The 22,946-nt window shown below is 34.2% G+C and overlaps 1 long non-coding RNA gene across 2 annotated transcripts in view; it reads right to left on the bottom strand.

Annotated features, from left to right (window-relative positions):
* LOC141561322 (uncharacterized) overlaps nucleotides 1-22,946 on the bottom strand; it is a 138,748-nt gene that overhangs the window by 9,471 nt on the left and 106,331 nt on the right. For both annotated transcript variants that reach the window (XR_012488021.1, XR_012488020.1), the window contains exon 4: nucleotides 21,068-21,254. This is a non-coding gene — a long non-coding RNA (uncharacterized LOC141561322). The remainder of the gene's footprint in view (nucleotides 1-21,067; nucleotides 21,255-22,946) is intronic.

Here is a 22,946-nt window from a genome sequence, read left to right as displayed (position 1 = left end):
AGGAACAAAATGTATGTAGTTATTAGGTGACAAGAATTGATGAAACATATAATTATGTGCATTAGAGCTTGTTAAGGGGATCAGTCAGTCCTGTGGGGCTTGAATAAAAGCAAAAATATAGATTGAAATCAGGAATTCCAATGGCAGGTCATCTTAGTGGTGGTACAGCTATAGCCAAGCAAACTTATGAGAAGTCAATCTCTTGATAGAGACAAGAGAATCTCCATCCATCTCCTTCATTCTCTTCCTCACTAAAGGAAGACTGTGAACTTGAAAAGGTTGGGAGATTTGGGACTTCCTACTTATGACTTTAAGAGTGTCTCTGGAACATCAGTGGCTGACAGCTGAAAGACACAATTAAGACAAACTTTACTAGGAACCCAGCAGAAAGTTAAGTCACGCTTAAGAAAAATTTCACGAAAATCCCATGAAAGTGGTGAAATGGATTGCCAGAAATGAGTTACCCTTGGGGCACATATAGTTGAGTTTGAGGCCACTTTCCCCTGTATTCTATATGTACTTATTAGAAAATATAGGTAATTTATTTTTACTCACTGTTCTTCCTGCACTATTGTTGCAAATACCCATTTTAAAGAACTAATTAAGTGAGGATGGGTAACTCATATTAACTTATATCATGGTGGAGGAGCACCAAGGCTGGGTGACATTACTAGAAAACCAACTTAGACTCTTAAGTTAATAGGAGTAGCCACACTGTGACATTCTGACCTGCTAGTGAGAGTGGTGGAACTGAGGTGAACACCCACGCTTTGGTACAACTTGATAAATAGATTTGGAGCTGAAAGAGGCCTAAGAGGCAATCTAAGCCCATTGACTCACTTGTAACGGTTTAGAAAAGTTTAAATGAGCTGTCCAAGGTCACACAAGTAATAAGTTCAGAGATGGGGTTTGAACCCAGGTCCAGAGTCAGTGATCTTTCCATCCCTGCATTGGCAGATGGATTGGGGTATGAAACCTGGCTCTATCAATTGTTAATTATGTGAACGTACATCTAGGATTTAGAGCTAGAATGTACATCAGAGTAACAACAGAAGCAACAATGCTTACTCCACTTAATCTTATAGATCTTTGACAAAAATGTAAAGAAATTAAAATGGAAAATCAAATGAAAAAGTATTTAGTAATCCGAAAGTTCTATCAAAATCTAATACATTGTCTTTTCTTACCAAAAAAAAAAAAAAAAAAAAAAAAGGCAATAAGCAACAGATGAAAAAGATATGGTCACTAAATCACAATTGGCACGCGCAGGAGAGAGAAGTGAATCAAGTACATTGAATTTTATTCACATTCCAAGGTGAAGTGGATTATTTGGAATAAGAAATCCATTTAGAACCATGCTTCATTTAATGGAATTAAGATCCTATAGAGCTCTAAAATGTGACATGAAATTATAGATTTTATCCCTTACTGGCTTTATATAATAGCTTATGAAGTTCTTTTCTGCCAGTAACTACTTTGCAAATGTCCATGAAGGAAAATACAAAGAAAGGAATTTCTTTTATTTATATACAGATGGACATGAGCACAAAAATCTACTCTTTGAAAAAGCAATGGCTTCCACAACATCAGAGCTACCAATGGTAAAATTTGTAGAGAAGTTATTATCTTAATAACTCATTTTTATGTAGCATCTTTTGGCCAAGGACTTGAGTGAAATTGGAAACTGGATTTTTCGGGACAGGACAGAGAACCTCAGTGTTCTGACACAAAGAGCGAAGGGCTGTGACTGTTAGTTGAGGGATACTCTTCAATTCTAAGGGGAGGGGAAAGAATATATAAATCTCTAGGGAGAAGAGAAGAAAGCAGATTCCAAGAGGGAAGATTTCAAATCTTCTGCACTATGGGAAAACAGAGCACTGAAGTTCTGAGAAAACTATCATGGATTCCCGTCAAAGGAGGCTCTGAAATGTCAATACAGAACTTTGATGAATCTTTGCCCCTTCTCTCTACTCCTAACTTTTGCCTCTTTTTTCCAGGGACAGGCATAATTTAGTTTGTTCTACTTTCTGTTCTGCCATCTACTCTAGTCTCTCTGAACTAATATGTTAGCTTATTGTATTGCTGGTTTTTCTATGTGTGTGATATCTGGGATCAAATATAGCTGAAAGGGGGTCCTTTGGAGGTGACATTGCTAAATGTAATTTAAACTGGAGAGTATTCCTTGGCAAAATATGGGGTCTGTAAATAGATATTATAATATATTACTGATCCTTATTTTAAAACTTCCCTCTATCAGAAAAAGGTACAATGAATCTGGACTATAAACTTAGGATCAGCTTGAGTCAAAAGTAGCCCAAGGAAGTGAGTTCCTTCTCCTGTGAATTCCCTTTGTTCTTCTCCCCTTCTCATCTCCTTACTACTGCTAACTAAAGCCTTGAGTGATACCACCTCCTTCAGTCTCCTCTTCCCTCTGACTGGAGGGCTGGAGTGTTGGATTCCTTATATTGTCTTCCTTAGTGGAGGGCAGAAACTGGAGCACTCTTATCAACTGACCTGCCTGATTTCAACTCCACAGAACCAGACAACAGCTGGTCTCTTCAGTCCTTTTTTCCTTTTATGGGTGTCTCCTCCCATTAGATTGTAAACTCCTTTAGGTCAGGAGACTTTCTTTCGATTTTATTAATTGTATCCTTAATGCTTAGCACAATGCTAGCACTTAAGTGTTTATTGGATTGGATTTGACTGAAAGGAAAAGATGGACACCTAACTGCTGGTTTGGCCCATACAAAGAGGGACTCTCAGTTCTTATGCTCCTTGAGATGCATGACTGCTAAATTTGGTTTGATCTTAGTGTCAATTTGCACCATCCTAGCGCCATATTAGATATGTTTGTGTAAAAATAACTAAATTTGAATCTTTAACTAGATAGTCTACTACTCTCCAAGTATAAAATAACACTGATACTGCTTCCTATTATTTATTTAAAATAATTTATAAAAAGAATATAAATATTAAAATTACTTTCACAGTTTAGTTTCTGAATCAAAAATTATATCAAATCTATAGCTATATAATTTTGGCTTCTACATAAATAATTTAAAATTATTTTCAAAATGGTTAAAAAAGACTGGTAGCTAAATACCAAATCAATAATTTCATATAATTTATGAATAACAAAGGAAACATACTTAAATAGTCATTCTCTAAAATTTTAATTGAATTACAGTATTAAGTAATACAATAAATTAGGTCCTTTAAAATATACAAAACTATTTTAGAAACCTTATTTATAATAAATGGAATAAGGCTGTATAACCCCAAATCAAGACTAAATAATGTTGTTTAATAATATAATAGAATGTTGATGCTATAAAAAATGATCTGTGAAGAACCTAAAGAAATATGGAAAGACATGGAATGATGTATGATGAAGACATTAGATATAAACAGAAACAAAAGGAGTAAAATAAAAAAAATAAATGGAAAAGGATGGAGAGAAGAGAAAAGAGAATAAACAGGATGTGTTTTAAACTATTTAGAGTTAATTTACAAGTTTGTACTTAAGCCAACAATTTAAATACATTATTTTTTCTTTTGTCTTTTTTTTTGATGTTTTTGAACTTTTGTTTGTTGAGAGCTGTCAAATTTATAATAAAACTTTTCATTTTTTCAAAAGCTTCAAGATTTAAACATTATATTAATATTGCCTGAACACTGATAAAGATTACCAATTTAATGCTCAGAATCTAATTAGCAAATAAATCAAATTTTCATATATCATACTACTAGTGTTCTCTTTAGAGTTTCTTCTGTTGAATTTATTGAAAATGTCAAATTTTCCTGTTCTAAACTGTATTATACATTTTTTTGGGAAAGTGTCCTTTTTTTTTTTTCTTTTTTGCACAAACATATGGCTTTGTACAAATGCATACATTCAAATTTGTATAGGTATGAAATGAAAAGGGGGGGGAAAAGTATATAAAGGAAGGGACTATGCAAGAACATATAAAACCAAACTCCATCTGAAATTCTAAAAGACAGTAAGAGTTATTAGATCTCCCTTCAGGGGGAAGCACTGCTATAAAGTTTTGTTATTGGAGGACAACCAGTTCAAAGTTCAATTTTTACAGTTGATGTGGGTTTCCTTTTAGATGCCTGGAAAATGACTCTGCTGACCACATCCACATTCTGAAATACTTTTTGAGAACTTCTAACCAAACTGTAGGAACTGACTCATTTAACAGTGCCTGGCCACTGTATAACTCTTTTAAAATGAGCCTTAGACAAAGCCCAGAATATCAAGGACCTTGCCATTTATTGATGCTGATTAACTGTCTATTTATATGGAGGAGAAAAAGGGGAAAATCCCAAAATATATAGATTAGCAAAACAGGCTATGTCTCATTTTGAAAGTGCCTTTAAGAGGTCTGTTACTCATGCATACTGGAAAGCCCAAGACACAGAAAGATTCACATTCTTTTTCTCTCTCCCCTCCCCTCCATCTAAAGGGGAAAAGTTATAACCAACCAAGCAAAGACCCTTAGGAAATACCTTTATGTTGTCCCTAAAAAATAAACAGAGATAAAACCAATCAAGCAGAGTAGCATGTTCCAAAGCAGAGACTGGATGATGGAATGGATGTATTGCAGCCGATATTCACAAGAGAGATAGGAGCTAGTCCTTTCTAATTCTAAAACTCTACAAATCATACCAAGTGATGGGTCCTAACATAACATACAAAAGTATCCTTGTGTAATCTAAAATTACCAGTAGTCTCTCTGCCCTGTTTCTTCAACAATCAAATGAGAAGATGATTGGAATACAAAATTTCTAATGTCCCTTCTAGCTCTAACAATCTAAAACTACAGATATGAACCAAAATTTTACAAGAGAAAGCTTAGACTTAGGAATCATAGAAAAAATGGATAACTAGAAGGGAATAGAAGGAAGAGCTTGAAGGAAAATATAATGAGCTCTGTTTTGAACATGTTAAGCTTGAGATGTTTTCAGTATAGGCAATACACCTAACTTGAATGTCTGACAAGCAATAGTTATTTGGGATCAAGGTAGAGAGTTGGATATATGTAGATGGGAGTTATCTGCACAGAGATATTAAACCAAAGAAAGCTGATGAGATCCCCAAGAGATCTATGAAAAGGGGAGACAAGAGCCCAAGACATGGCTTACCCACAGTCAAGGAATGTGGAAGAGATGAGAAAAGAGACTTTTGAAGGAGCAATCAGTGAGGTAAGGGTACTACTGCCACAAAGGAAAAACACAATAGAAAGAGGAGTAGAGAGGGGTGAACATCATTAAATGCCTCTAGAAAGTGTTAGGATGGAGAAAAGATCATCAGATTTGGCAATTAATGATAGTTGGCTACTTTGGAGACAGCAGTTTCAGTTGAATGATGAAATCAGAAGTCAAGATTGCAAAGGGCTAGCAGAGCCAGTTTCTTCAATTAAGTCTGTCTGAGAAAAGGAGAGGAACTATAGAACAAAAGTTGAATAGATGATAGCCTCTAGTAAGGCTGTTTTCAAGTTAGGGAAAACGTGTACATGGCTGTAGGGAGGAGCAGGGAAAAGTGCCCATGGAAAATTATAAAATAGAACAGGAGATGGGATGATTGAGATGGTTGGAGAAGAGAGGAAATGGTATTGTGGACAAACTGGAGAATTGGCCTTGATCAAAAGAAGGATTTTATCAGACACTGGAGAGGAAAGCTCAAAAGAAGAAGTCAAAGGATTTTGATATAGATTTTCTCAGTAAAAAAAGATTATCCTCAGCTGGGGTATGGAAGTAGGGGTGAAGGTGGGAAGAGAAGAATGTGGTAGATTTCAAGGAATAAGAGGTTTGGAACAGCAATGGAATATTGGGAAATCAATTAGGCTAAAAACTGCCTTGCTGAAATGAAGATGTTCAGTATGTTAGATAACACATTTGCAGGGTTCCTAGTCAAATTCATTTGCTCAGCTTTCCCCAGGCCTTTTCAGCATTAGTTCAATAGGGGTCAAAGAAGAAATTAGTGGAAGTAATTCAGGACTGGGGTTTGGCAAGACAAGGGTTATGATGGGGAAAAGAAGGATTCAAGATTGGAGGACAGTATGAGTAATTGAACAGATTAACTTTTGGGTTAAGATTGGAAAAGATGGAAAGAGAAATCAGAAAAAAAAAAGTCTAAAAGTTTTGAAAGAGAGAGACATAGAACTCTGAAAGATTTTAGAGAAAATATCAACACAATGACCAACCATGATTCCAGAGGACTCACAAAGAAAAATGTGATGCACCTACTTCATAAGAAGGGATTGACTCAGAGCAGACTGATACCTATCCATTCACATAAATACATTTTTAGAAGTTATACACACAGCCAAGCAAAAAACATATACATACAAAAATGGTCAATTGGGGAATTTGCTTTGCTTGGCTACACACACACACACACACACACACACACACACACACACACACACACACACACAGTATAATAGGGGTTTTGTTTTTCTTTCATTTTTCAATGGGGGGGGGGGGAAGAAGAGAACACAGTTAACTGTTTTAAAAAATGTTAAGAGGGGGAAAAAATGGCCTGAGAAAATACTGAGAGGTAGAGGCATGAGAGGTCATAATGAAAGTGAAGAATAAGCTTAGGAGGAGGGAGGAATAGAGATAGATTGACTCATAGTAAATTATGGTCAGACAGGAATGCCAGAGATTTTAATCAAGGATGTTAATTACCTTGGCTAAATAACTTATATTTGTAGTATACTGAATCAACTAAGTTTCTTGATTTAACTTCCTTCACCTGTTTAGCAGCAAATTAGTAGGGAAAAAGACAGGGGGCTGTCAGGTAGAGGGGAAGAGAAGAAATCGAGGTTTGAGTACGATACAGGGTGTAACTATTCTTACAAATCCTTAATTTTATTTTTAAAGAAATTCACAACTTGGATGTAATGTGATAACAAGGCCAATTCCCTATTCTTCAACTGAAGAAAAAAAACAACAACCCAATATTTTTGGGGTATCAATCAAAAAGACTATGTACTGTGCAAAAATTGTATTACTATCAATAGGCAAAAGATAAAGAGGACAAATGAAATATGTATCTGAATTTGCTATTTTTATGTCTTGGATTTTTGACATTTTTTTTTATTTAATCTCGGATGTCTCAGATGCTAAAGCAGTAAGAAGATCCCTGAGACCATTCTCCACCATTTTATGATCTATATCAACACTGCCCTTCATTGGTATAGATGACAGAATGTTGACTTAAAAGTGCAAATTACTGATAACATGTTGGAACAGACAACCTTTTGTTATGTTTGTTTATGAATTCTTCAAAAATAGAATGCATCTTGATTTAAATGTAATTCATATTGCTTAATTGACTCCTGATTTTATAGGCAATGTATGACCTTATTTTAACATATCATTGAAAGATGATCATGTCCAGCTTTTTAGACATCCATGGCTGGATGAAGGTTGTGAACAGAGAATTATAGGTCACTTACTAGACAGGTTAAAATAAGTTCAAAAACAGGGGGGGGGGAAAAAAAAAAAGAAAGGAAGTCCTTAGCTTGATTTTGAACTGGGCAACTTTTATCACATCATAAGGTTTTTTTGTTGTTGTTGTTTGTTTTTTAAACAAATGAACAGAGAAGGTATTAAATTTGAAGTTATTACTAAGGTGGGCTTGTTAATCCTCTGACTTGGAGAAGAAAGGCATTACACATCATTAAATAATTAAATAGTTCTAGATTCCTCAAGAGTTCCATGACAAAACATGTATAGAAGAACTGCACATGTTTAATATATACTGGATTACTTGTCTAGGGGAGGGAATGGGGGAAAGGGAGTAAGAAAATTTTGGAAAACAAAGTTTTGCAAGGGTGAATGTTTTAAACTATCTTTGCATGGATAAAAATATATTATTTTAAAAAAAAAAAGTTCCATGACAAGTATAAAAGCCCAGATATATCACGTGTTTCAGTAGATCAATGATATCATCCACATAGATATTCTTACAGTATCCTACAGGGAATTTACCTACCCCAATTACTTATCTTTAGAAGGAATGTCTGTGTAGGTATTTTAACATTCTGCGGGTACAGAAGAATAAAATACATACAATTATAGAATTCGAGCTATTTATTGAGCTTTAATTTCACTGCATTGTCATTCTACCTTCTTTTCCTAACAGTTCTTGGATGTTAAATCTTTTAAATAACTTCTCATAGGATCACAGATCTTTCTCAGAAGGGTCCTGAAAGGTTAACTTGGATTAAGTACCTCATTTTATAGAGGAGGAATTGAGGCTGGAGAGATAGACGGTTTACACCAGGTAACGTGGGTAAAGAGAATTTGAATCCAGGACTCTAAACTAAAGATTCAAGGCTTTTTCCATTGTACCACATCACTGATAACATGCTGCCACCTATCCACCAAGTGACCCCATTAGGCTTGTTGATTCTTTTGGAATTCTGATATTCTAAGGCTCAAAACCATGGTGAATCACTAGAAAAACACTGAGATTAAAAGGCAAATTTGTATCTCAGGGAGATGTCTGAAATTGTTGAAAGCACTTAAAAAACTTCTTGTCCCCTTGTTCAATTCTGGGTCCACCTCACAGTTTTTTCCCACAGTTTCTGCCCAAGATAAATATAATGGTGAACTAACTCATGTTAGTATACATGTGTGTGTGTATATATATATATATGTATATATATATATATATATATATATATATATATATGAAACAAGCAAAGAGATGAAAAATGAAACATTTGCCAGTATTTCTAAAATACTTTACTTCCATATCTGTGGCAATAATTGAGTACAACTATTGTACTCTTAACATCCCAGAATTTGATGATGAAGTGAAGATGGTACTCAAGAAAATTAAATTGAAGAAAACAACTGGATTGGATCAAACACTCAAAAAAGACATATTTGCCAGAAATGAAAATTTTGAAAACACTGAAAAATCAAAAGTCAAGATATCTGGAAAAAAATTAGAAGACAGCAAATAATTGAGGAAGAAATCATGAATGGCATACTGTTCCTCCCCCAAAAGGCATTGGAGAAGAATTCAGTAACAGCTGACCCATGAGAAAGTCTATTTTCTTCTCTCTTCTCTGTATGTGATCAACACTAACTTGTATCAAGAATATCTGTGATGAAAACATGAGAAGGAAACAGACTTTTGGAAAGTAATAATCTATGGTGCAATGCGTCTTCAATTGCAGAAGTGATCAAAAGATATAGAGAATATAAGATCCCACTTTGTTTTCATTTTGTGATTTTTTTTAAAGCATTTTATTTAACAGAGAAACACAACCTTAAGGACTCTTCTCCAAGAGGTATCTCCCTACAAACACTTTGATCATAAAAGTTTTCTTGACAGATGTAACCACATATAGAGGTTGTTCAATGACTCTTGGCCAATATCAAATGAATTATAAAATGGAGATCAAATAATCTATAAAAGGAACCTACCCCTGTAGGATCCATATAAAAGGTCACTCAGAGTCGACATTTAAGAGGGACATAGCAGTGACGTCATTCAGATGCTCTTATTTGCAAATAACAGGGTGCAAACTATATCAAGTTCTATACTCTACATCAAGACTTATTAATTCAACCAATCCACATTAAAAGAACAACAAGAACAAATGAACATGAGTAGAAGATACTTCAATAATCAAAAGAAGCTAACATGACAAAGTAGGTTGAGGCCCCTCATTTTTCTGGAATCCCCATATTTTTGTTCAGGGGTCGTTCCAGAGGATGGTAACAATTAAGCTTTATATAAGAAATGAGACTTTCCCCTTCATTATCTATGAATTGTGTCTCTATAATGTATACTGCATTATAGCGTGATAAGGGAGACAGACTATTTTAGTGGAAAGAAAAAAGAACTGAAGAGTTGGTAGACCTGAGTTCTAGTATTGGCTTTTGCATTCAGAATTATTTTTAATATGCTTTTTCAATCTAACACCTGGGTTAAAGATGAACAGAAATGAATAAAGTTTTGCCATTGGAAATGGCCAGTAAGGCATTTTTTAAACAGTAAAGACATGCTGTACGATGTTTTAAAATTAGAGCTGTTAATTGCTTTCCTGTATTAATAAGACATGTACAATTTACAAAAATGTCTCCATGGTGATAATAAGATTTCATACTTTCACAAAAGTTCTTAGCTGAAATCCCTGTTCCCCAAACAGAGGTGGCTTTTCCTAAATATATCTAAGAGTAACCTGAAAAAGCCATAGTAAATTTGACTAAGGGCTGAGGAGGGATATTTCACTTTGGTTTATACTTTAAAAAAAAAACAAAAACAATTTACTTTCTAAAACTAATTTCTACAAGTCTTTAATGTCTTTCCATGAATTTTGTAGGTTGATGTTTTAAGAATAAAAGAGACAGTTCCAAAAAACTTTTAAAATTCACTGCTATTCACATCATTTCCAAACCACAATAAAAAAAAAGAAAGAAAGAAAGAAAGAAAGAAAGAAAGAAAGAAAGAAAGAAAGAAAGAAAGAAAGAAAGAAAGAAAGAAAGAAAGAAAGAAAGAAAGAAAGAAAGAAAAGAAAACAAAGAAAACATTTTCTCCATATCATTCCAGCTTGTTCCCCACCCCCACCACCCCCCTTCTCCGCCCCTTTGCTTTGAAAGGGCAACCATGGCAGCAGTCAGCAGAGGCTGCTTGGGGGCTTTAAGAATATCAGTCAGTGGAATGTGCTTTGTCCCTGCCAGGGTGAAGGATCAAATTAAAGGAGCTGGGTAAGAGAAGAAGAGAATACTAAGAGTTCACCTATTGCTTTCCCAGATATCTCCCCCACCCCCATCCCCGTCGTTATCTATCTTTCCCCAATGTCTCCAAGATTGGGACTGAAGAATGCAACAATGAGTTAGATAACTGCTATTAAGCAGGGGCAAACATCTTATTTGAGATTCCAAGGCCCTCTCACCTGTCTCAAGAAGTCCACAGTAATGAGTATGGGTGCTACAAACTGCCTAATCCCTTTTTACTACAAGTCAGTTATCTCAAACCTGCAACCTGAGGCTTCCAACAGGCTACAAGCAGTTCCTAACTTCTGAGATACAGTGTAAGTGGTACAGACCTGATACAAGCAAAATCTGAGTTTGAGAAGAATTCATTGTCGCCAAAGTAATGGAAGATTGATCAATTTCAAATGGGAGGAAGATATGAAAGTAAATGGCAGCGCTGGCCACTCTCTACCTGTATTCCATTATGTAAAAGTTTCCAACTATGACTCTTATGTACCAGTTAACTTAGGAGCCCACAGAAGCCACTGGGAAAATCCAACCATCAGTTTCTCAGATCATTTCGTGTGTATATGGTGCAGGCATCTTTTACAGAGCAGGTCCATTCAGGGCCTCCTACTTTTTCAATTTGAGTGGTAAAGAGTGATGAATAAGCACACATGAGTTGTAGTCCTCATCACTGAGTTTATTTTATAATCTTTCCTCCCAAAGCCATCTTCCAAAATTTTGTTTCCTTCTTTCCTTCCTTCTGGATAGCCCTTCTGTCACCTAACCTATCACCTTTTGTGTGACTTCAGGGCTAACTGACTTTTCATTCCTCCTCATCCCATACATGCAATTACCAAATTGGATGATGTTACCACATCTCTCTCGTTTGTCCTCCCTATTACTAAAGCCAACACTTTAGCTCATGCCCTCAACTCTTTCACCTGGGCTATTTCAGTAGTCTCCTAATTTTCCCTATTCCTTACCTACTCCAATCCATCCTCCACAGATAACACAATGATGTTCCTAAAGAAGAGGTCTAATAGGCACCTCCTTATTCCTAAGCTTCAGTGTCTCTACTGATAGTGCTATCAAATATAATTTCATCCTTTAAAATTTCTATATGTGTTTAAGTTTTTTAAGGTACATGATTATTAGTACAACAGTAGATGGATCTAAATTAAATATACATAGAGCCTAGGCTCCTTACTCAGCTCTGTGGCCTAGTTATCTCACTTGACCTGTACTCATATTGGTAGATCTGGGTTTCCAGAGGTGAATGGACCTCCCATGAGGCTCTTTATCTCTTTCTCAAAGTAATAGAGATAACCCTGATTTGGAAGGTTATTTAACACTTGCCACTGTCACTCCTACTAATGATTCTTTATAAAACAAATCAGAGTAACACTATTAATTCTTAAATAGAAAGCACTAAAGGATAAGGCAAAAATGGAAACATCAAACAAACATTAGTTTCTTGATAGAAGGAAAAAGTAGGAATAATCATAAAAACACAATTATCCCATAACTTGGATTACACTCTCCTACCAATGTGTGTAATATATTCATGGTTAAAAGGGGGCACACACAGAAACCTAGTAGCACTTGAATAGGAAAACTCAGGTCCATGCAAACTCTCAACTCTACTCTAGGCTTTGATGGCCTTGGTGCTATCAAGAATAGCCTACATTTTAAGAAATTACTTCTCTTTTCGTTGTTTCCCTTCTGGTTCTCAGAAGGTGGCTGGGCAAAAACTACCCCTCTGATTAAATGAGACAAAGGAATGCTTTTAGCAAAAAAATAAAATTAAACACACACACACTCACACACACACACACACACACAATCAGCAAGTAAAAGCAGTTCCCTTATGCCATCCAATTGCAAAGCAACTCAGGAGGGCTCTCTGGTCAAGGCAGAAACATCCAGTCAGCTCTTCATTCAACAGATTTCTGCTTTCTCCAATCAATTTCTAGGGAAGCAAAACTTCTTCTCCAATAAATACAACCAATGGCAAAACAGATGGAAAGTCTCTTCTGTTTCTCCAGCACCAGACCATAGAAGAAATAGAGGGCAACCAGAATTCCTGAAAAGTTCTAACTCTATTCCCTCAGGATATAGATGGCAGCAGAAAGCCATAAGCCAGTGGCTTACAGTAGTAAGGGTGATCTCTTCACTGATAGCTCAACTAAAGAATTCTCTAAGCTGACCCTCCTCCCCCAGCAAAAGCACCTGAAAAATTACCTATCTCATTTGGAACCAGTTTTCCTTGTTTCTTAGTCTTCTTTCCTGGCTCCTATAGCTTCTTCCTACATTCAATTTACTCTTTGCTCTGTCTAGCTCCTGCTCTAATTTCCTCTCTGTTCCTGTAATTTCATCTCTCTAGGGTCTCATACCTCAAACCAGGGCCTCCTCATAAGCTGTAACACTTCTAACTTATGATGTGAAACAACATTTCAACCCAGGTACGACTACTGTTTGATTTACAATTTTGTCAATTATAGCCTTCAAAACTCTGGCAAGCCACACACAAAAGAAAAGATGGAATACAATGTCCTGAGGTAAGTTATCTTTACCTCCCAGTGATCTCTATCTTGTCCTCAGAACAGTCCCTCAGCAACCTTTTTTTTTTTTTTAAATCTGAGACACCACATTTCTTTACAAGCTGTTTCTATCAGTTTTCCTTACATGAATGTTCATACAAAAATTAAGCAATATACACAATATATTATCTTACCTGCTCACATTTGGATGGTGTGCACAATCCAAAATGTTTGAAACCACTGTCTTAGACCAAAGATATCCAAAGAGTCAAAACTTACTGGATTATAAAGACAATTCCTAATGAAAATACATCAACTTACAATCAAATACAATCAGTCCACTCATCTACCCTTTTTTTTTGACATCTGATTTTCAAATAGGGGCAATTCCCATTGTTATTCTTGGTGAAATTTTTCATTTTCAAAGAAGAATTAGCAGAATATTAAAAAAAAAAAAACACTGCAAAGTCAAGTCAGGAATTCCAGGTACTAATTAGCTCTGCTACTAAGATTACTTTAGGGTTAATATGCTATTTAAGAGACTTCTTTATTAGATTTAAGTAAAAGTCTCAAAAGGGAAAGAAGATTGTAGAAGAAATGCTCCAAGTCCCAAATAGCAGTGTTGAAAGATGTCTTATATAAATCAATTGATCTAACACTTTCATTTTATACATAAAGAAAATGAGGTAGATAAAAATTAAAATGATTGTGAGAAAGATCAAACAGCTGGTAAAGTAGCAAACCTATGACCAAAAAGGCTTCTATTCATCTTTTCTTCTACTCCTTTCATCCATAACCCCATTTTAGGGTAAAAATATTAGGGGAGAAATTGGGGAAATTATACTAGTAAAACTGGTAGTATGTGAGTTCTTAAACTGAAAACCAGGAATTCCCCTATAATATACTGTCTAATAGATATATCTAGATAATGAATGACTAAAATAGATCCATTAAAACTGTGAGATAAGCAGAAAATGTCATCTTTGTATTTCAAAATCAAGTATATTTTTTAGTGCAAATAAAAAAAAAGCAGACTTTCGACATCACTCACTTGGACAGACCGTGGTGTTTCCTTCTAGTCATTTTTTTCAATGTGTTATATATTCATCATGAAAGCAGTGACACAAATTAGTAGAAAGTTATGTTTCAGATATTAAAATAATTAAACCAGCATGAAAGAAGTCAAAGTTTAAAAAAAAAAAAAAAAAAAGAAACATGACGCCAACACTGGCATGATGCTTCCTCAAATTTCTACTGTCCATTGGCATTCAACAAAATATCCTTCTGATGCTGAAAAATGTGGGAAAGGCTGAAAAATTTCAGCTGGGGTCATCTCTGGAAGCAAGCTGTAAAAATGTCTGCTAAAATCCTGTGTGAATCTAATCAAACATTATTTTAAAGTGACCTATCTGGTCTCCTTTCTTTATTACAACCAGCTTTTTATTTATAAAATTATTCAATTCAATTCAGATTTAAGGTAGGAAAGCTATCATCTTGCATACATACACAATTGTCATCTCACCCAGTCAAACAAAAGAGAGGTACCATTCTTATTTCCTCCCCTATAATCTTCAACCTAACTTTAGATTCTCCAATATAATCCTTTAGTTCATTGAGCAATTCTTTGGTAAAAGATAGGACCCACCACTACTACCGTCATCATAACTATAACAGTACCTAACATTTTTACAAGAACTCTTTAATTTTTTGCAAGGAACTTCACAAATATCATCTCATTGGATTTTCACAATCCTATGAACTAGGTGCTATTATTATCCAGTTAATTACAAATGAGGAAGTGAAGATGAGAAGTGAAGAGATTTGCTCAGAGCCACCCAGTCAGTGAGTGTCAAAAGCATGATTTGAACTCAGCTCAGGGTGATATCCATTCCAGTACTTGGCTGGCTAATAAAATGTTTGGTTATTTTTCCAGCAATGGTTAAGATATCCATGTTACAAATAAATAAAAAGCTGCTATTTTCAAAAGTTTCTTTTCAGTAGAACTTTATAAAAAACATGTTCTTGTCAACGCCTTTGCTATAAGAAAAGTTTTCTATTTCTAGTGATTTTTTTTTTTTTTGCTAAAGAAAAATAAAATAGCCCATTACAGGCATTACACAAAGTCACTCAAATATTTCTAAAATATCTGAACTTCTGTATGTCTCCAATTTACATAAATCTCAATTTTGTCATTCAGAATATTAAAGAAATAAATACTCACAACTAAAAATGACTTTTTGGAATCTTAAAAAAAAACACCTATATATAAAAGTATATACTCTCTATGTGTGTGTGTGTTTGTATGTGTGTGTATAAATATACACATTATGGCATTGTTTATAAATAGCAATACATCTTAGTAACATATTTTAAATGTTTTAATACCAAGATGATTTTTACTACAAACTAGAATAAATTTAAGATCTTAATATAATGGGTTAAGGTTGAGAATTTAGAAACTTGAGTCAGGAAATGCCAAGGCTTAGATTACTTACATTCCTTAATATAGCATTTAAAGCAATTTTTGCATTAATTTCCCAAGATTTTTTTTTTAAAGGGGGGGAAGAATAGAGAGTGGGTGAATGGAAAAGGATTGTGTTTTGCTTCTAAGGGATGTTAAAAATGCTTCAAAAATTTTACCTTAACCAAAGACAGCCTACAAAATCCCAAAATGTTTTTATTCTATATACTTTACTTATGACTTAGAATTCGAGTGACTTTAGATAGACTTTCATGATTTTTTATTCAAATTTGACTTTGTTTCCTCTTTATTTAAAATTATTATGTCTACTAGGTTTGAAGTTTGCAGTTTTAACACCTAGAATTATAGTTACTTTTTGAGAAAGAAAAATAACTTTCATTGAGGTTAACATTAAATGTGATCTAAGAGCAAGAAAAATCTAGCAGACAAAAAACAGCTTCAATTACTTATAACAGTCTGTGATTTGTAACAGTGGGAAGAAAAATGGGAATCAGTTGGGGGGGTGCAGGAGGCATAAAACTAAAACTTCTTTTTTAAGTTCATTTGAGGTTAAAGAGCTCCTTCAATACTATTTTTCTGAGAAAAAAGTGGCAAGTTTTAAAGATCTAATTTTCCTTTTTGCTCAGTATTACCTTTATCTCCTAGCAACAACGGAGATATAGCACCTCTGAATGATGAAGTTTTTTTTTTTTTTAAGTGTGAAAACATTTCCCTCCAAAGCACTGATAAAATGTATATGGTTACTTGACATTCAAATTAAATAATGTATATAAAGCACTCTGTTAACTTTAAAATCTGATGACATAAATTAGTTACTATCCTATCTGTGTGAGTTTGGCCAATTCATAATCTCTCTGGCCTCAGTTTCCTCAACTGTAAAGTGAGTTAGACTAGATAGATAATTTTTAAAGCTCTTTCAGGTCTAAATCTCTAATCCTAGAATAATTAGCATAACTTTAAAAAATGTAGAGCACGCAATACACAGAATCTAATGGTCCCTTGAAAACAGCTTGTCTAACTTTAATTTTCCAAATAAAAAAGTAATTTGTCAGTCCAATAAAAATTTTCTTAGAAACTTTTAATGGCAGCAATGCCATATAATTTCAATATCCTTATTATTATAAATAATAAATAGGGGAGAGAGTTGAATGCCAATACTTTTATATGATTTTGATAAAAACTATACTCAAGATCTATGTCAAAAGTGTCTTTCAGAAGGTATATAAATTAATACCTAGATTTCCCCTCAGAGTTGAGTCAAGGCTATATTTTATAATCATCTGCCATGAATTACTAAACTGAAACCAAGAAGAGCTACATGGCTACAGAAAACAAAATGTGGTTCTTAATCTTTCATTTTATTGGGGGTGGGGGAAACCCCATATTTCTCCATAACCAACAAAACAATTATTCTTACACATTCTCCTCTTTCCCCCAAATTAATGACAGACTCTGAGTCTTCTACCTACATTTTGGAAAGAGCCTGGAGTAAATTCTATAGAAATGCAAAGTTAGCTTTAAAAAAGAGCATTCCCCACCACCAAAGAAAAAAAAAAAAAAGATTTTTCCTTGCCCAAGAAAATATATTGATTTTTTAAAAAGATTATTACATTGGAAAGAGTCTGAAGAGATCAAATAAAGACCAATAAAGAACCATTTTCAAAACATTCAGCAATAGGCTGCTCTTGGTTATAAAAGGGGGAGAGGCACCAGAAATTACTGAACAACTGAAATCCTGTGCATATTTCAATAAAGCATTCCAACACCTTCCTCTCCAAATGCTTGATCAGAACTCTAATAATTTGACCTCCATCCCCTTTTTTCCTTTGACTTTTCACTCTCTGGAGATGTGAAAGTGTCATTAAATGGGAGGGGAGGGGTAGGCAAAAAACACTTTAGGGGTGGAAAAGTGGTAGGCGGATAGGGGCATTGCATTAATATAAGATAAAAAATTTAGAGCACAAAAAACCTTAGAGGTCATAGAATCCAATCTCCTTCCCCCTTATTTTTAGGGACGGGCCCAAGGTCACAAAGGTATCAAGCAGCAGAATTATATGTGAACCCTGGACCCTACAGTCAAAGTCCAGCAGTCTTTCTAGTGCACAATACTGCATCACTCCCTGAATAATTTAAAATTGATTACAATGCTAAACTCCAGTTCTCCAAAAACTAAAAGAAAAACCTTCACTTCTATAAAATGTGTATAATTACGCAGACTTAAGATTCCAGGGCAAATCATTTTCACCATTTTTCCACAGCTTAAAAAAAAAAAAGCTATCCTTGAGAATGAGAATCTAAAGTCATCATGATCTATTTAGCATATTAAATGTTATCATATTTAATGTTAAAAACCTATCTTTGCCTTTAGGAAGCACATAAAGGAAATCAAATAACCAATGAACAAGCATTCTTTCAGGACCTCTTGGAAAAAAGACTGCACCTCAGAATAACAGAGGGGAGATGCATAAATGTTATATAAAGTGGTAAACCATACTGCTACCAAAGGAATTCCCCCCATACCACATTTTAAGGAAATCTTTTCAGATGTTGAAGTTACACTATAACCAGTTCAAGATGTTCCCACTGACAGCTAACAGGGGAGAAAAGATTTTCAGCTACTGAGTACATTTTTCTACTACCTTTCTTGTCCTTACATTTTTCTCTTCCACTTTCCTCCATTTTCCTGACCCCCTCTTCCCATGTCCTTCATTTAGTTCTTGAAATGCTCCATGTTGTTCAAACTAGACCATTCTAATTTTATTTTTGGAACAGTTTGTAGAAAGACACAGGCAAATACATGGGTTATGTGCTGGTTCCCTAGCCTGGTTTTACCCCTTCCCATCAATCTCCCACCCAATGAGGCTGTAGTAGGAGGTCTGAATGACATTTCTACAATGAATGCTTATAACTGTATTTCAAAACACCTAACTACCCTGTTGCCATAGGAGCAATATTATGAAGCTTATTTTGGTTGCACTAAACTGATCGTTTGTTTCATTTGTGATTGAAGGCTTCCTCAAATATATATACTTAAGTGCAACATTTAATCAGGCATAGATTCCACACACTACTTTAAAATCAATTACAGGGATAACCAGATGAGGATAAATGTTCATGTTGCTAATTAGAAAATGCTGTTGAGAGGGTCACGTTATTCATAACTTCTAAATGAAAGGTGTGTCTTCTTATACATATGCTTGAACACAACCCTCTCCCCCCTTCCCATGAATGATAACTACTAGAAACTGAGATGTACCCAAAGGCAGAATTAAACATTATATAAGTATTTCTGATAGTATCATTCATTTTATATATGTATTTTATTAATAAATGACTAAGTGAAAAGAGATGGTTAGACTTAATAGATCGGATGCAAAGAAATTTACTGGGACCCAGTATGACACACTTTAAAGTAATTTAAGCAAGTATTTCCAAATAGATGAGTAAGACCTAAAGGGACAGAGAGACTTGATCATTGGTGGGAAAATCAGATTTACTAAAACATGATATTTCAGACATGATGAAATGAAATACACAGCAATGAATCATTCATGAGTTATTATCACCAATCAGTAGTTTGATGAATAACCTAACTACAAACTTCTCACTTTCCCTCATTATCAAAAAACTTGAGGACCTAAACATTCATGTACTTTGGACAAGCAAGCAGAATTTTTCCAGGTGTTCAGTCAGCCACACCTTAAATAAAATCAATTGTGATATACAATAGGTTGTATCACATTCTTTCTGATTTACTAGAGAACCATGCCCTTAATAGGAATGCTTATCTTAAAAGTGTTTCTTTTATTATTTTTTTTATTAGACATTTCCACCACTCCCCCAAATTTAGTCACACAAGTCTTGAGTTCTATGTTTATAAAATGCATTATTCAAAACGTTTTCCACGGGGAGGGAGAGGGGCAGTTGGAGGATGGGAAAGAGGAAAGCAGAAAGGGCAGGAGAGTAATATTTATTCTCTTTCTTAACCCTACCACCTTTTCTATTTCCTAAAGCAGCTTGATTAAACCTTCTTATATTAGAGATAATATTATATGTGGTATATTATAAGTGTCATTAATCTATAAAACAGATTAATGACATTTATAATTATAGTATAATAGCTTTTTAGAAATAGCAGATAAATTCTCAAGAATTAAGTTTCTCTAATCAAAGAGCCTTATCTCATATTAAGCTTTTCAATTTTAGTTACTATAAGAAAATAAAAGTATACAAACATATATACCTGCCACACAAGTCAGTTTCTCATTTCTTGTTATAACTTTTATGTGCTAAGCACACACAATTTAAAAAACTTAAATCCAAAAAAGAACAGGCACCAAATAATTTTTGCATTTACTTAGTCTTACTATGAAAATAGGGATCACGTGATTAGGCCTACTGACCAATAAGAAATTATACCCATCATTCTTATTGTTTTCCTCTTATAATCAACCATTTTGGCATAACCATTCATAAAAAAACCAAAGTAATCAAATTTTGACATAAAATAAAAAACAATAAATATTTTCTTAAAGCACTGGAAAAAAACTATTAGTTATGTAAGCATATCAAGATAAAATTTATTTTTCTCTAGAAAAATTAAAAATGGGGCAGCTTTGATTCAAGTTCAACTTGAAAGTTTTATATTAAAGGAGAAAGAGAAAGTGAGAAAGACACACACATACACAGAAGGAATATTAAATATAACATTTAAAAATAAGATAACTTATACAGGGGAAAAAAACACTCTTGATTCTAACTGAAGCCATATATCCACAAATTAGAACAATCTTGAAATTTATGACCTATATGATTATAAAAGACTACCCACACATCACAATTCATTAATCACAACTAAAATAAATTTATTCAATTACCTTATTGGATCTACAATTTGGTTAAGATTTCATTAGATACTTTCTTGTGAAGAAGATATCCCTATAGAAAAACACTCCTACTGGTACATATTACTAATCAGGTAGATGGAAATATGTACATAGAGGATGATTTTGCCACCATTCTATAGAGATTCATTTGCTTATCTACTATTTTTTCCACCCTTTAAAATCATCTCCTTGCATTAAATATACTCAAATTGAAACAAGTAACACAACTGAATTTTTCTTAATTGCCTGATTTTCTTTCCAGATATATTTTTTAATATTCTTATACTACCCTCAAAAAATTTTTCCTCCAATGTGCTTTTGTGTTCTTGGCTTCCACAGAGTTATTAGGAATCTGCAAACAATTTTACAATTCTAACATGCACCAGATGATATCCATTAGTAGGCAATGCCATTTTTTCACTTACCCATTCTGATAAAGCATTATTTCCTGGGGACAATGCGGCAGCTTCTGTTAGCTAAAAACTCCCTCTTCACAACTAGATAAATCTTCCCAAGTAGATAAAAAGCTTTGTTTCAGATTCTTTGGAACTCTCCTCTCCACCCCCCTTCTACAGAAGTCCTCCAAAGTAAGAAGCTATCAGCATTTCATTCCTGTGACAAAACAAAGGAGAAAAAAAAAAGGAATAAGTCCACACAAGTTCCTGGCAAGGATTTTAAACTGCATTCTTCTAAGTTTAATCAGTAAACAATCTTAAAGTGACAGTTACCAGTTCATAAAAGTCAGAGGATAATCCAATCAGCAACAACTGGCTTCATTGCATACAGTGGCCTGGTCAATCAGCAGCACTGATAACTTTGTATCACATGTTGCTGAATCACTCTATTCTCAATGTTACAACATAAGTGTAACCGAAGACTGGAACAGAGTTAGCTTCAGTTAAGCTCCAGCTCTGGGAGCTCTTATAGAGAACCGCCAATTAGCTGATGACCAATCACAGCCTGCAACTAGTACCTCAGTCACATGATAGGGCAAGTCCCCATTACTGCAAAATTTCTGAATTACTGGGGTTACACAAAGGACACTCAATGGGGAGGGGCGGGGAAGGAGTAAACTCAAATAGAAAACGCCCAGGCTGAGGCAGCTAGTCCTATAAAGCAGGAAACACCCTAGCCTCACAGACATAGATACATTCACAACTAGCCCTAAGAGGGATGTCTGGCACATGGTAAATTAATCCCTGGGCAAAGGACTGGCTTTATAAATCTGCTACAGAAATAAATGCATTCCACTTGTTCTCATTCCCCCTCCCTCTTTACAATATTTTTAAAATTTAAATTTCTAAAATTATTAAAAGAAAAAGGATTGATTCCCCCATAATATTAGGTGTACTATAATGCTCACCTTTCCCTTCTCCCCATTTTTTGGTTTTTGAAGGGACATTATATCAAATGTATTTATTTCAAAATGCTACGATAAATCGGGTAAAAGTAATGAATTACTGGGACCAATTAGCAGAGTCACTAATTGTTACAAAAACAATTCTGAACTTTTTTCAAGTCTGAAGTGAAAAAATTCATTTCAATAACTAAAGTTTTCTCTTTTTAAATAAGTAAAAATAACATTTTTATAAAATATATAACTCTCTCCAATTTATCTAATATTTTAAAGATCTGTTGTTGTTTAAAAGAAAATAGGAGAAACAACCTATTTGTGTCTCCCAAAAATAGTAATTCTTAATGAATTTTAGTTTTGCTCATTCCTGCTCCATAAACTCAGCTGTTTGCTCCTCAGAACAAGGGTGTTTTTTAAGAAATGGGGTTAAAGGGTCCGTGCAGATATGAATCAGTCATACTATTACAGTGACTAGGCTAATCCCCAAAATGTAGTGAAAATTAGATAGTAAAGACAGACATTTCATTTGAAAATGTATTCTTATTAATTTCCTACAATTTGGATAATATGCACAAGTTGTAAGACTGGTTTTAAAAAGTTATATTTTCTTTTTCTGATCATAAAATAGCTAAGCTACCAATTTTACAAGTGAGGAGACAGGCTAAAATTTCCAGTTCATATATAATCATTAAGTAAATTGTACATATTAAATTTATATGACAACATTTATGTAGCATTTCTGATTACCAGTTAAATGATTCAAGGATTGAATCCTTTGGAAACCTTTTTACATTTCATTTTCTATTACTTTAAAAATTACAACCCTAACTTTTTCATATCATACTTTGTTGCACTTTAAAAATAGAATTAAAAACTACTTACACTTCCCTTGAGTTATTTAATTTCTTTACAATAGGTACCTAGGTAACACATTGTAGAAACATATAATT

The sequence above is a fragment of the Sminthopsis crassicaudata genome, chromosome 3 (assembly GCF_048593235.1).
Source record: "Sminthopsis crassicaudata isolate SCR6 chromosome 3, ASM4859323v1, whole genome shotgun sequence".
NCBI classification, from domain to species: Eukaryota; Metazoa; Chordata; class Mammalia; order Dasyuromorphia; family Dasyuridae; genus Sminthopsis; species Sminthopsis crassicaudata.
The sequence above is the reverse complement of the archived record's forward strand: the minus strand, read 5'-3'. Positions and strand labels throughout refer to the sequence as shown.